A 12,418-nucleotide genomic window follows, 5' to 3' on the forward strand; every position below is an offset into this window, starting at 1 on the left:
CATTTTTAACCCATCAAAATTTGAGAGTTCCTTTCTGCTTAGAGCCAAATCTGTGATCCATTCCAGTCAACGTAAAAAACCTAACCCTACCCCTGACTTTTCTCATGACCATTATTTTACTTTTGCTCGATTTCCTCATCTTTAGCTGTGACCCTGCTGCATAGTATGCATTTCTGTAAGGTGCTCTGCATCACTCTGGAATGAGCTATGAGACAGAAGGAACTGGGAGAATGGTACCTCAAGTTGTATAGCATTTGACAGATACACATTATTATTCAATTCAACAACTATTTTCTGAGTGTCAAATTATGTGTCACACACTGTTTTAGTGGGATAAAGTAGTGAACAAAACAGACAAAGGTATCTGTGTCTGTGGAACTTATGTTCCAGTGAGGCAAACAGACACAACCAAACAACATAGCAAGTAAATTGTACCATATGTTAAAACTTACAAGTGTCAATATAGCGAATATTTATAATCACTATAAATGGAGTATAACCTTTAAAAATTGTGAATCACTATATTGTACACCTGTAACCTACATGATATTATATAGCAACTATACTTCAATTAAAAAATAATAAAGAAAGTTTGAATAATATTCCTCCAAAACAACTGAGAAGTGCCAAGAGGAGAAAAAAGTGAAGTTGGGGGCATCAGATGTGCTGGCGTGGGAACTGCAATTTTAAATAAATTGGTTAGGGTAGCTTTCATTCTAAAGGTGCTATCTGAGCAAAGATTTGAAAGAGGTAAGGGGGTTAACCATTCTGACTTGTGAGGGAAGGGAATTCCAGGCAGAGGACACAGCCAGTGCAAAGGTCCTGAGGTGGGAGCATGACTGGCATATCCAAGGAAGTGCAAAGAGGCTGATGTGGCTGGAGCATACTAAGTGTGGGGCAGTACAGTAAAAGGTGAAGTCAGGGAGGTAACAGGGTCAGATCATAGAAGGCACTGTGGGCAACTGTAAAGACTTGGATTCTTCCCTCAGTAAAACAGAGAGAGCCACCATGGGAGTACTGAGTAGGGGAGTGACGTGATATGCCTCATGTTGTTAAAGGATGACTCTGGTTGTATAGAGAATATAATGCAGCAAGTAAGGGAGAAGCCAGGAGTCTTGTGAAAAGCTATTGCAGTAAATCCAGGTGAGACTTGATGGTGTCTGGGACCACAGGGTAACAGTGAAAAATGGCTGGATTCAGCTATAGTTTGAAGGTGGAGTCGACAGAATTTTCTGATGAGTTAGCTATGGATGAAAGAGAAGAAGGTCAGGGATGATTCCAGGTGTTTGGCATGAACAAGTGGATGGATGAAGTCACTGTCAACCAAGATGGGGAAGAATGTAGGTGGGAAAGTTTTTGGAGAAGATCATAAGTTCAAACTTGGCATTTCAGTGTAAGGATATCTACCAGAGACCCAAGGGATAATGTCAAGTAGGCATCTTGATATATTAAGTCTGGAATTTGGAAGAAAGGTCTGCAGGGAAAATAAGATATAAAGGTCATGGGAATTCAGATCACATTTAGAGCCAGGAGACTGGATCAGATCTCCAAGAGAATCAGTGTAGGTAGAGAAGACTCCTTGGGACCTCTGATATTAATGCCACACAAAATCCTTAATCACACAAAACTTTTCCTGGCCATGACTCATGTTTTTAAAGAGTACTGAATTACTTCTTTCATAACTGCAAATACAAAAAGGTTTAACAGAAAAGCAACCAACCAACAAAGAAATATTTTCTCTGGATTTAAATGACTTGATCAAAGAGCTAAAGCTGCTATCTTGGTTTGGGTCCACCAAAAGCAGAGCCTGAGATAACAATCTGGGTACAGATAACTGATTTGGAAGGTGATTTCCTAAAAGGGTGAGGTAGAGTGAGACAAGGAAGAAAAAAAAGGTAATAAAAGGTACATTATTGAGTTGGATGTCACTGTGGGTAATGTGGGCTCAATCTTTCTGGGAGCTCTCTACACACTGCATACAATACCCTGCAGAATTGTCTCTCCAAAGGGATGGGAGCATTTATACAGCAACTACCAATCCCACTGGTTGATAGTTGTTCCCAGGGGACTTCAATTTCTCCAGCACTCCTGGACAAGGGCTTGAGCAAGCTTAGAGGGCTTCAGAGGAAGCCCTGAGGCAGAAAAGGAAATTCTGGGGACACTTGAGGGGAGACACTGGTAGCATGCCCTGTAACTATCATAGTGGGTAAAATCTGAGATATATCAAGAGTATGTGATGCAGGGCACAAAAAAGAGATAGCTTCTAAGTTCCAAAGTCATATAAAACATGATTTGAACAATACACTGACCATAGACTTAGAGAGGTGAGCAACCCTAGAACTGGTCAGTCTCACAGACACTTGAATTACGTGGTTAAACACTTTCCTCCATGTTCACAAAGCAAATTACTTTGTAGAAGTAGTTTATTCTTGCCTGTGGTCCTTTTCTTTCCTTTATAAGTACTACATCTCAATCCATTTGTTAAAGATAGCAGAGAATGCAGTGAATTGCTCCCAGTCTAAACTATCATGTTTAAAGAGTAGAACCCTGGCCACTTCCCTTTTTATCATATAGATTGTAACCGTATTGCAGTATGGTGAGATATGCTAATAAGGTGGGTTGATCAAACTACCCAAATCGGACTCTCAGTGAGCTTACATCATCACCAAAGGAAAAACTTTAATTTCACATTAGGAAAAAAAAAAGAAGGCAAACAGTTTCTTTTCTCAGATTTCTCCAAATTCAACAACTGATATTTGTATTGTCAAACACCCATAAGACATCCTGCCACATTCTAAACATTTGGGTTTAAGATCAGTTACTTGTTTTCTCTTTGTAAGACTTTTCCAAGGATTAAAAAGGAAAAAGAAAAAGAAAAAGAAAAAATTTTCTTCTGTGATTATAAATGGAGTACATTCTCTGTGAAATTTATTCTGTGTATATTAAGTGCATATAATTAAATCCTGTTTATATATATTTAAAATTAGCCTTTCTTCTTTCCTTATTAGAAAATTTTATTCCTAAATCAGACTTACATACCATTTCTGCATAATTGAGAAAGATACACATTTCTTTCACTAACCCAATTCTGTTGCACATTTGTCTTTCTTAATTATGACCTCCTCTACATTGATATAATTTGTCATTCACATAAATCAAAGTTCTTTCATAGTGATTGCCATGTCCCCCAATTCTAATTTCCTGGAAAGACTGTTGCTTGTTTAGATTCAACCTACTGAAGCAGAGAATGGGAGGTAGAACTCAGGAACACAAGAACCTCAGGTAGTCCTGTTGCATAGTCCATCCCTATGGACTATAGTTGATCCCATAGTCCAAATGCAACTATCCAGCACCATTGTTCTCTTTACCAACATTACCCGAGATCCATACCAACACAGAGAACTCTTCATGACTGATCCACTCTGTCTCTGTTCACTTCTCTTCCCAATGCTCCAAGCTCTTATGACTATTGTTAACTGCCTGTGTTCTACTGTGCTTACTGCTAGAATTCCATAGATCTATATGCTGATCCCCAATAAACTGTAAACTCCCTAAAATAGGACTATGGTTTTATATTTTTATTTTCCAACCTAAAGTTATAAAAGACCCAATATAAATTACGGGGCTATAAAATATGATCATGAGTACAGGACATACCACAGAGAAGCCCACAGACTCCATTATTTTCCTCAAGTAGGACTGAAATAACAGTGAACAGGTATTATGTCTACTGAAATAGTAGCAGCTAGATATAAGGTTGGAAATGGACATAACTCCAAACAATTCTATGTTTCCTGATACGGGTAATACTAAGTTATCTTGGCTAAGTGAGTTTTTCAATATTCATGGATAAAAAGCAATTTGTTAGAAAGTAAATAATGATCACATTTTATCCTTTGTACTCAAAATAATCACAAGACCAACTCACAAATGTCAAATAGTGAAGTGTTATCATGAGAAACTTTCTCTTTAATAATTGTCTTCACTTATTTTACTACAAAAAATTGTAACCAAACATGACCCTATGGGGCCTTCCTGGGACAGACCCTTCCCCCATACCCTCTACTATAGCTCCTCTCCACAAGTACCTCAATACTATTATCTCATGCATGTTTCTTGAGTTTTTCCAGATGCTAAAAACCACCACCAAATGGAAGAAATTAACTACTTGATGATCATGAGCATCTAGCCCCCAGACCTTCTAGTGCCTAAGGGTTGATCGTCATCAGCCAATTAGAAAATTGTGCACATACTTTGGGATGCCTCTCCCTCAGCTAGACTTTAAAAAGGCTTAGCTGAAACCCTTTGGGGAGTTCAGGGTTTTGAGGGGCAGGAGCCACTTGTTCTCCTTGCTTGGCACTGCAGAAAACCTTCTTCTGCTCCAAACTCTGACATTGCAGTATTGTTTGGCCTCACTGTGTGTCATGCACATGAACTTGTGTTCGGTAACAAAATTATGAGGTTCTAAAAGGGACACAAAATGTTAAAATGGAGAGAAAGAAATTGAAGAGAAAGCATAATTGAAGAAAAAGCAAAACTGAAAGTCAGAGATGACTTCTAAAGCTCAAGAAAGTTAAAATTAAGGATAGAGCCTTTACATTTAGTGTTTCCTATAGGATACAAAGCATGATCAAATAATTTTCTGGTTCCAAAAATATTTTATTAGTTTATGCTGAAGTTCTCTATCTAGGACAAGAAAATATACACAGCTAGTAGAAATCATACTACTATTAGGTAATAATAATGGGCTTTTGGTTAACCTACTGAATGGTATATTATGTTTATAATGGTTCAAAATTTTAAGTTCCCAGAGACCAGGGACTGTGATCTATACACCTTTTTATACACTCAGCACCAAAGACAGTAATTTATACATGCTGCTGGGAGTTCAAAATTTGTAGATACTGACAGGCATATGCAGAATAGATAAACAAGATTATACTGTATAGCACAGGGAAATATATACAAGATCTTGTGGTAGCTCACAGTGAAAAAGAATGTGACAATGAATATATGTATGTTCATGTATAACTGAAAAACTGTGCTCTACACTGGAATTTGACACAACATTGTAAAAATAACTATAACTCAATAAAAAAGTGTTAAGAGAAAAAACAAATAAAAAAAACAAATAAGCAAATATAAAAAAAATTTATACATGCTGGATACTCAGCAAATAATTGGTGATAATGAGAGTGCTCTCTCAAAAGAATAAAATTAATTGGTCTATAATACAAAATATAGTTTAAAAAATTCAATTCAAATCTTTCTTCATGCTCTCAAACCACTTATGCATCAAAATTTATTCAAAATTATAGATGTTAGACACAAACATGCTAGACATAAATTAGAAAGATACACTAAAAATGTAAGTTATGACAGGTGTCTTTGGAAGCTATAGGAAAATCTGTTTGGAAATCATCTTGGATGATAATTTAGCAATTTAAAATACCCTCCATACACAGAATCCCAATCTGCTTTGCTGAAGCTGGAAAACAAAGGTGAGACTTGGAACTTTCAGATAAATACTTTCCAAAGACAAATGGCAAATATGGAGAGCTATTAGCTTTGGCAATAGCAAATTTTCAGTTCATTATATGGGTGATCAATTATGCTGCCCTGAACAAAAATACAGAGGACTTTGGGAGAAGGTTATAGTAGCATCTCAGGATGTCTGGTGAATCTAAAACAATCACCTGTAAACATGAGCCCATCAAGATAAATCGTGGCAATTTGTAAACAATATGTTAACCTATTTGCTTAGCGTAATTTTTCACATTGACATCAGAAAGACACAAACTTTCTGGACATTTTTTATACATTTTACATTTACATAAACTAGTAAAAATATAAACTTTAGAATGGCTAAGTAAACCACATTACATTTACTCAGTGGAATTCTATGTAACAAACTATGTTCTAGAAAATTATATTTCAAATGAATAGAATGCCAAATTTTTAGGCAGATCATATATACAGACATTTATATAAAAACTATAAACTGCTTCTTTATCCAGTCATCTGTTGATGGACATTTAGGCCGTTTCCATGTCATGGCTATTGTAAATAGTGCTGCTATGAACATTGGGGTGCAGGTGTCATCCTGAAGTAGGGTTCCTTCTGGGTATATGCCCAGGAGCAGGATTCCTGGGTCACATGGTAAGTCTATTCCTAGTCTTTTGAGGAAGCCCCATACTATTTTCCACAGTGGCTGCACCAAACTGCATTCCCACCAGCAGTGTAGGAGGGTTCCCTTTTCTCCACAGCCCCTCCAGCATTTGTCATTTGTGGACTTTTGAATGATGGCCATTCTGACTGGTGTGAGGTGATACCTCATTGTAGTTTTGATTTGCATTTCTCTGATAATTAGTGATATTGAGCATTTTTTTCATGTGCCTATTGATCATTTGTATGTCTTCCTTGGAGAATTGCTTGTTTAGGTCTTCTGCCCATTTTTGGATCAGGTGGTTGTTTGTTTTTTTTTTTCTTATTAAGTCGTATGAGCTGCTTATATATTCTGGAGATCAAGCCTTTGTTGGTTTCATTTGCAAAAATTTTCTCCCATTCCATAAGTTGTCTTTTTGTTTTACTTATAGTTTCCTTTACTGTGCAGAAGCTTGTAAGTTTAATTAGGTCCCATTTATTTATTCTTGCTTTTATTTCTATTGCTTGGGTAGACTGTCCTAGGAGAACATTTTTGAGATGTATGTCAGATAATGTTTTGCCTATATGGTTATACAATGGAATACTATTCAGCCATAAATACTGACAACATAACGCCATTTGCAGCAACATGGATGCTCCTGGAGAATGTCATTCTAAGTGAAGTAAGCCAGAAAGAGAAAGAAAAGTACCATATGAAATCACTCATATGTGGAATCTAAAAAACAAAACAAAACAAAACAAAACATAAATACAAAACAGAAACAGACTCATAGACATAGGATAGAAACCTGTGGTTTTGCCAAGGGGGTGGGGGGTGAGAAGGGGCAGACTGGGATTTCAAAATGTAGAACAGATAAACAAGATTATACTGTTTGGCACAGGGAAATATTTACAAGATCTTATGGTAGCTCACAGCAGAAAAAAATGTGACAATGAACATATGTATGTTCATGTATAACTGAAAAATTGTGCTCTATATTGGAATTTGACACAACATTGTAAAATGACTATAACTCAATAGAAATGTTAAAAAATAAAAAATAGACAAAAAGAAAAAAATAAATAAAAATGAATTTATTGAACAAAAACTATAAACTTAAAGAATTAAATGAACAATAGACTTTCAAATGACTTTTTAAACTCTACTTTTTATACATTCCAAGTTTCTTTAATGTGTACATTGTCTTTATAATAAAAACATAATAAAAACAAATATTTTAAAACCAGGACCCTCTGGATAGCAATCAGCAAAGAAGGAATTTTTGCTCCAAATCCCAAAGACCTCATTAACCCACCAATGCTACAATTACTGAAAACATTTAGACCTCTGAAATTCTAAAAATTCTATTTTTGTAGATTTTAATTTTGATATAATTTGAAATGCACTGAAAAGCTGCAAGGAACCCCATGTAGATGGATTAAAAATATACAGCATATTATATACATATATAATGGAATGTTATACAGCCATGAGAAAATAGGATATCCTACCATTTGTGACAACAGGGATGAAACTTGAGTACATTATGTGAAACAAGATAAGTTAGATAGAGAAAGATAAGTATGATATGGTAACACCAATATGGAATCTTATGTGGAATCTAAAAGTCAAACCTATAAAACACAGAATAAAATGGTGGTTACCAGCAATAGGATGTGGGGGGATAGGACTGATGGTATTTAAAGCTACAAACTTGTAAGAAGTAGTAAATAAGTCATAGAGATCTGATGCACAATAAAGGAATATACACAAAAATATTGTACTATAATGATGTAATGTGATTCAGTATTGGCTCAATGACATATTACAATGTACAAGTGCATCAAAGTAACACTATGCACTTTAAATTTACCAAATGTAATATTCCTTACTAATTCACTAATTATTTGCATTCTTCAGCATTTACTTTATCACTCATATTTCCTCAATGTATAAAAAAAATGTTTATAAATTTATCTCTATACTATTTTTTCTGGAGCATTTGAGATAGTGTATCTCTTTACCCATAAACACTTCAGCTTGTATGTCCTGTGAAAAGAGGATTCTCATACAAAACCACATTACAGTTATCAAAATTGGGAACTTTAATATTGACACCACGTGTTTTCATGAGTAGTCCGTATCAAAATTTCACTAGTTCTCACAGTGATGTCCTTTGCAGCTACTGTTACACATCCAGGATGAAATCCAGGATCATGTCTTGCATTTAGGTGCCATGTCTCTAGTCCCTGATGAAACATGATTAACAAAGTATTTTTCCTAGTCCCCCAAAACAGTCTTCTGATCAGTCTGTAGTTTTGCTGTGTTTTATAAGGTTTTTGCTTTACAGACTATAAATCAGCAAGTTTTTATGACTGTAACACACAGCAAGTATACAGCTGTTGAAAAATAGTGTATATCAAACTCATATAATAAATACTTAGTTGTGTATCTGTATGTTACTGTTGGTCACATTATTTTACATGGAAAAACTTTGTTATCATTAAACCAGGAAATGGAGATGATTTCTTAGTGAGTCCTTCATCTTTATGCTGCTCTTTTTAAACTGGGTACTGCTTACTGATATTCTTACAAGATTAGGACAGTTAATACTATTAACAATGCCGTTCTACATATTTCACCCCATTTGGGGATTTTTAAAAATCTTCTACTGAAATAAATTAGACAATTCAAAATAACCCCATAAAATGCAGAGATAGAGTTCTAAATGATTTGCTTAGACATCCTATCACTTTATTAAAAATGAATTTCAGTTAATAGTGTTGTCATTCCTAGGTAGCCATAACTATTTCCACAAAAAAGTTCAGCAAAGAATAAACTGCATTACTCATTGATTAAAAGTTGTCCATAATATTAAGTACAAAAGTTGTACATAATATTAAGTAGTGATATCTTAAACTTTTTCCTTCAACAAGATAATACCATATTTTCTTTTGAAGGGAATTGCAAATAGAATTAGAATGTAACATTAGAAAACTTACATTTCTAATGCCTGCTGCCAAAAACAATTACATTGGATATACATTGAGAAATTTCACTTAAGATAAAAACCCAAGTGGTAATTTCAGTTATTGCTGATAAAACACTAAAGATTTCCAGTTTTTAAAAAAATACCAGTTCCTTTAAAATTTTCTAAAGATTTAACTAATGAACAAATTAAAGGGGCACTTTTTTCCTGCTCTTCCTATTCTATTTTTTTGATTAAAAAAATACATTCTTTCTTAATCACTTAGATTGAATTTCCTGGGAATAAATTATAGAAGTATCAAACTGCTACATCAAAATATATCTACATTTTTATATCTTATGTACATATTTCAAAATGTACTCCAGAAAATTTTCTTCCTCTGTTTTATGGAAGAAAAGTTTCTGTTTTAAAAAAGAATGAGGAATGAGTTTGAGGAGGGAGGATGAACTGAAGCAGAAGTTACACATTTCAGGTCTTCATAGTTTAAACATTATGTAGAAATATCAGTATAATACTAAGGACTTTGCACATTAAGATTCTTAAGTGCCAGTTTCACAAGAGCAAAAACACAACATTTGGACAACTGAGTATCTGGATAGAAATCATGCCTACACTTTAAGGCCAGTTAAACCTTAAAGCTCTTACATTTGACCTACTTTACTAACCTTGGGCAGTGAGTTGTATTTTACTGAAGATTGCCCTCATTTGTTGTTTGTGGGTATTGCAAGTTGTTTTGGGAAGATGTGGGTTTGTCCTGGAAGCTTAGAAGCCTCACTTTTTTTACCCACTTCCTTTTCTCCAGTTCTAAACATTGTCTGGCACATAGCACCCTGTAATATTTTTTGACAGATGGATTTTCAGATATATAAATCAATCAAAAAACCAGTTGATCCGAGGAGCCTTCTTGGAAGTATTGTGGCCCTCAGTGCTAGGAACTGGTTCTGGCAGAAGAAGAATAAACTTGGACTTTTGCAAGACCAGCCCCATGTGCTTTCATGTCACAACCTCCTCTTCTTTCCATTCCACAGGCATGAAAGAAAAAGATGAGTCACAGACAATGAACATAACTCAGCTGGAAGTAACAAAGAATCAGGCCAGACATTGAGAATTCAGCATCAACTCTGCATAAAAATAATGCTCATCTGAAATCATTATTAGGGTAAACATCTTCTTCCTTCCCATACACATATTTGATTTTTCATTAGAACTGGAGGGAACATATTCATCAATCAATGTTTGGAGTTAAAATGCTGCAGTGAGCTACCCATGGGAAGATATATACGCTGTTCGTTATTTCATCTGTTTAGAATGATGAAGCAATCTGCCACCAGTCTCCGGCTTGATGAAATCACATCCAGAAATTAAGTGGAAATAGTTACATGCACATGAGTAGCTCCAACACATTCAGGAGATTTCTGTGCATATTTGGCTCAATATTTGTAACAGTCACAGGGAGAGTACAGTTAGCAGATTGTGGTTATATTTACACTGCTATCCAAACAGATTCTTACTGTTTGGATATGAATATATATTTGCATATCCTAAAATTGGGATTAGCTAATATACTTTCATGTACTTAGATCATGGATGGCTAGCTGTAACAATAAACTCAAAATAAAGCCCAGTACAAAAATTTTTTAATTTATATTTCCTCACTATGAAATAGTCAATCTTTCCCTGTATTTCTATATGCTTACACATATATCTTATATTTATTTTTCTGCTATCTTCTAGTTTTTTATTTCTTATAAGTGACTTTAGTGGTATTTTTCTTTGGACAAAAATACTACCTCAGATCTTGGAACAATTTTGATCTGAACTATAAAATTATTAAACATGAATGGATTTTTTTTGCCTATAGACAACTTATTCAATCCCCACAACACTCAATACATAAGTACAATAAATAAATAAGGACTACATTCTCCATATTCACTCATATAATAATCACTATAATTTGAGGGATATCATATGTGACCTCAATTCCTCCTCATAACTCCCAAGGGCAGAGATTTCACTACTCCTGACTTATGAATAAGGGGAGAGTCTCAGACTATATGAGAAACTTCCGCAGTCTCCTGCTAGTAAGTGGGGATAAGACTTCAACCCATCTGATTCCAAGGCCACTCGAAAACAGAAAGCCCACTAGGTTATGAACTGTCTAAGTCAGCAATCACTTGGAATTGTGACTAATTTCCTCTAGAAAAAAAACACTAGGCCTACAGTGAATACTGGAATGTGCAAGAGTGAAAACAAACTTACTGAGTGTCCTAGTTTTCTATTACTGCTGTAACAAATTATCACAAACTTGGTGTCTTACCCAAATCTATATTGCTTATTATGTGAAATACAATATACAGTTGACCCTTGAACAACACAGGTTTGAACTGTGCAGGTTCACTTACATGTGGATGTTCTTCACTAAACACGTACCACAGCACTATGTGATCCGTAGTTGGCTGAATCCACTCATGTGGAACCACAGATAAGGAAGGCCGACTATAAAGTTATACATGGGTTTCCAGCTTTGCAGGGGTCAGTGCCCCTAAGGCTGTGTAGTCTAAGAGTCAGCTAAAGTTAAATTCATTCTTATATTTCTGTAGCTCAGACATCTGACATGGGTCTCACTGGCCTGTAATCAAGCTGTGAGCAAGGCTGCATTTTTTTCCCTCCTGGAGGGTGCCGGAGAGACTCCATTTCCTCGCCTTTTCCAGCTGCTGCTGCTTTTTTTTTAATTATTATTATTGAAGTATAATCAGTTTACAATGTTGTGTCAATTTCTAGTGAGTGTACAGTTTTTCCAGCTTCTTGAGGCAACCTACATTCCTTGGCTGTTGGACCCTTTTTTCCATCTTCAAAGCCAGCAATGCAGCATTTCTCTGACCCTTCCTGGGTCCTTGCATGTCTCTGACCACAGCTGGGAATGGCTCTCTACTTTTCAGGACTTATATGATTAGACTGGACCCACCTGGATAATCCAGGATAAACTCGCCACTTCTGTGTTTGTAATTTTATCACATCTGAAAATTCCCCCTTTCCCATGGGAAGTGACATTTTTGCAGGTTGTGAAAATTGGAACATGCACATCTTTTAGGGTTTGGAGGGCACTACCCCACCTATACAGTGAGCTAATGTAGGAATGACTGACAGTCAAATTTCCCTGCCAAAGGTTTTTTATTTGGGGGAAGCTGAATGTTGATGTAAGTGAATCTCTAATTAGAAGCCTAATAATGTAAAATAATGTAAATAAATAAAAGTCATAAATAAAGAAAAAATCAAAGAAA

General features: G+C 35.4%; 1 protein-coding gene across 1 annotated transcript in view; it reads right to left on the reverse strand.

Moving 5' to 3' along the window:
• Positions 1-12,418, reverse strand: part of GPR158 (G protein-coupled receptor 158) — a 304,244-nt gene that overhangs the window by 144,709 nt on the left and 147,117 nt on the right. The gene's annotated exons all lie outside the window — the stretch shown is intronic.

Source organism: Camelus dromedarius, chromosome 26 (genome assembly GCF_036321535.1).
Source record: "Camelus dromedarius isolate mCamDro1 chromosome 26, mCamDro1.pat, whole genome shotgun sequence".
NCBI lineage: Eukaryota > Metazoa > Chordata > Mammalia > Artiodactyla > Camelidae > Camelus > Camelus dromedarius.